Raw genomic sequence first — 3,753 nt, 5'->3', positions numbered from 1 at the left:
TTTACCCTCTTAGTTACAATCGATATGTTGACGATACCTTTGTTCTGTTTAAATCACCTTTTCATGCAGACCAGTTTCTCTCCTTTATTAATAATTTACTTCCTAATATTAATTTTACTTAAGAAAGAGAGGCTCATAATCAGTTACCCTTTTTTGACGTATTGGTTTCAAGGTATGCGGTGATCGTTTTAATACCTCTGCCTTTAGAGCAAAAGAAGTTTTCTGGTCTAGGTTGCAGGGCATTCTCTTTGACCTTTATTTTACCATAAAGAAGTTGAATTTTTATACACATACTTTTCTGGTAATTGTTTTTCTGATGATTGCTTTCCTTCCTCAGTTTTCTATGAACATTGTAAACAATTTCTAAACAAGAAGCTTAATTAGTTCATTTGTTGTTAGTACTGTTCCACGTAGGAAATTATTTGCATCGTACTGTATTCACTTAGTCTTCAACTTTCCATATGACAGGTGTTTTTTTAACTCTCCTGTTTATGTTAATAAGTTTTTAACTGTAATTTTAATCTTTAATTTTAATTTCTATTGTTTTAAGTAGTTGTTTTCCCTGCGCTTTAATTTGTTTTTTATTGTTCTTTTGTAGCCCTGAAGATTGTAACATGAGGTTACGAAACGCGTTGGCCAACAAATTTTATCTTAATCGATAACTTCCTTTCAACTTGTCACGTATTCTTGATATATATATATATATATATATATATATATATATATATATATATATATATAATATATATATATATATATATATATATATATATATATATATATATATATATATATATAACGGTTTTAATAAATCCCGACTCATTATCATAGAAGCACCTTTATTTTACCATTTTTACTGCGTAGCTGACAGTAACGCTAATATGGACTCTATGTAGCTCTTATATAGTAATAGGAAAGCTTTTGCGCATAAAGCGTCATACACTTATCAAGAATTCATATTCATTTTCCGTTACACGGAACATTTGGGTTTTAATTCTATTTTTAAGACTTTTGGGAGATTATGCTTAATTATTCAAAAAGTGACGCAGTTTGGCACAGAATTTCATAGAACATCCGCTTTATGGTTCAGTATGCAAGTAATTCCATAAAGAGGAAAGAGGAAGCACCGTGCCTTTAGAGAAACGTACACTCGACAAGAAAACTGAAGATACAGTTTTCATTAGCTTTCGTTCATCCAATTTCCCATTTGTTTTTACTGAAAAGACATAATATCGCTAAATTTACTCTAGAATATGAAAATATACTGCAAATTTTATCATATAAGTTAAAACCGCAAAACAAAACCGTTCAGATACTTAAAAACACGAAATATGTCCGAAGTAATTGGAATTTGTCAGATGGATTCGTTCATAGAAATCTGGTAGATAGAATGTGAATTTCTGATTTTAGTACCATGTATCACGACGGCAATATTTACTCGTTTTGCTTCATGAACGGCGATATATTGCATCATCGTAAGTGGTGAATGCAATTATTTTAGTTTCTACAAACTTATGTTTGTATTCCCAAGCGATTAAAGTTAGCTGACGTCAATGGCACTCAATGTTGCGACGGCTTAGGTAGGTTGAACAAATTTAGTTGCATCCGCAAGAGCGTTTTCTATAATGTGAGGAGGAGCCCTAGAACTTCGAGCGGGAAAGCGCAAGTCACTGGATACTGGCTAACGTAACGGATTTCACACTTTGATTACTTTGACCTTGCCGTGGATCGAAGGCTAGTTGCTGTTTACAAAGCTACTGTCTTTAAACATAAATCTTTATCAAGATTAAAGTAGCATGTCAGCTCAAAGATTTTCTGGCTATATGCTCCCATTACAAAGCAGTTCGTAGTAGCCTATAGCCCTACACGACTGCATTTCTTTGCCGCGAGGCTGATAGATCTCCCACGATATAAAACTTTAATTGCCTGTGTAATACATATCGAGTTATTTGTGGTAATAAATATTTTTTACTTAACACGGCTTTTCGTGAATGATTTGTGGATGAAACCCTATTTTCAAAAGTAAAGACTATATCAAGAGAACAAGAATGACTGCACCCTGTCTAAAATTTTCAACGTCTTTTTACAATCTTTGAATGCTACGGCAACTGTCGAATGTAATCAAGATTAGGGTATGAATTTCTTAGAGAATTAACTTGAATATTATGATCCTTTCATATCATATCGCGCAAGCATAAGCCTATCGATAGAGATACTTAATTCATTATATTTTCTTCTGCCTTTCCCCGTCACAAGTCCGTCACCAGTACTATAATTCTCTCTCTCTCTCTCTCTCTCTCTCTCTCTCTCTCTCTCTCTCTCTCTCTCACTTTTGAAACATTTGAAAAAATATCACTTAATCTCTTAAAGTAAATATAATGAATTAAGTATCTCTATCTACAGGCCAATGCTTGGGCGCTCTCTCTCTCTCTCTCTCTCTCTCTCTCTCTCTCTCTCTCTCTCGTCATAATATTTCATTCTTTACTGTAGTGTTCCTCACGATTTCCACAAGTACTGCCCAAATTTTTAAAACCTTTCTCATTGTTTAAGATCTGTCTTTAATTACGTATGAATTTTACGTCAGTTTAGTGTCAAACATTACTTATAAATAAGGTTTCACAGTAGGTTTTCAAAAAAGATGATCGATATTCTACCCTGAACTGACGTTACCAAACCAACATTAACGAATAATATAGAGCCTGTTTCTACTTTCAAGTATAAATAATTATAGGACCTCAACTGAAGCTCCACCCCCTTTCAAGAGTTGCCAGGTGTGGCATTATTGAACAATATATGTCCGAAAATTAAAAAAAACTGTATCTTAACTTTCCTTGCCGAGTGTACATTATGTAAAATAGGTGCATATTGATTAAGATATAGCTTTCGAAGCACAAGCAGCAGTTGAATGCGTGACCTGAGGTCTCCAGTGACTGAGGTGGTAATCAACATTTCATGAAAAACAGCTGGCTGAACACGCATTCTTAGAGATCAATGATTACAGCAAATATTTTTGTGATAATGACTAAAAGAAACAAACAACAATATTGGATCTTCAGCAGAAGTTTATTTAGCGCTATACCTGGAAAAGAGTTGTGTAATGACAGTACGCAAATAGATGTCGCAATCTACCGAACTTACCACGTTCTACAGTTACATTATTAGTATTATAGAAATAGTTTAACCAGACCACAGAGCTGACTTTCAGCTCTCATAGGGATGATCCCAAAGGATTAGATAAAATGCCGAGTCTAGGCCATAGGCCAAGAACTGGGACCAAATAGGTAATTTAGTATAATAAGGAATACATTGAAATTAAATTAAAGCTTCCTCCGAGGCAGAGGCTTTCATACTAGAACAAAAACAGGCAATAAATACATTTACTCATGTTTCCACACATTCATACTAAAAAGGTGTATTAGATTGTATATTAAGTTGAGAAGCTTAAAAAAAAATTATCTAAAATCCATTAATTGCTCTCAGATTTTTTGTACTTTTATTATATACTTATTTCTTATATTTTAGTAAATAAATAAGAGTTTTTCAGAAAAGTCAAAATTGGCATCACTGAAAATGTGAACGCGTCTGTCAAAATTTCTTTTATTGGTTTATTTCCAAAAGTTGGCAGTCTCTGCTGGTCATACTTTGGACGCTGAGCACTCCGGAGCAGGGCCTCGTGGGCTGTTCATCAAGTGCCCATGTGTCATAAGCCAAAAAAGGTCCTCATTACCCAATATATATGGATGGATCCAAATC

This window comes from Macrobrachium nipponense, chromosome 44, assembly GCF_015104395.2.
Source record: "Macrobrachium nipponense isolate FS-2020 chromosome 44, ASM1510439v2, whole genome shotgun sequence".
Lineage (NCBI taxonomy): Eukaryota > Metazoa > Arthropoda > Malacostraca > Decapoda > Palaemonidae > Macrobrachium > Macrobrachium nipponense.
The sequence above is the reverse complement of the archived record's forward strand: the minus strand, read 5'-3'. Positions refer to the sequence as shown.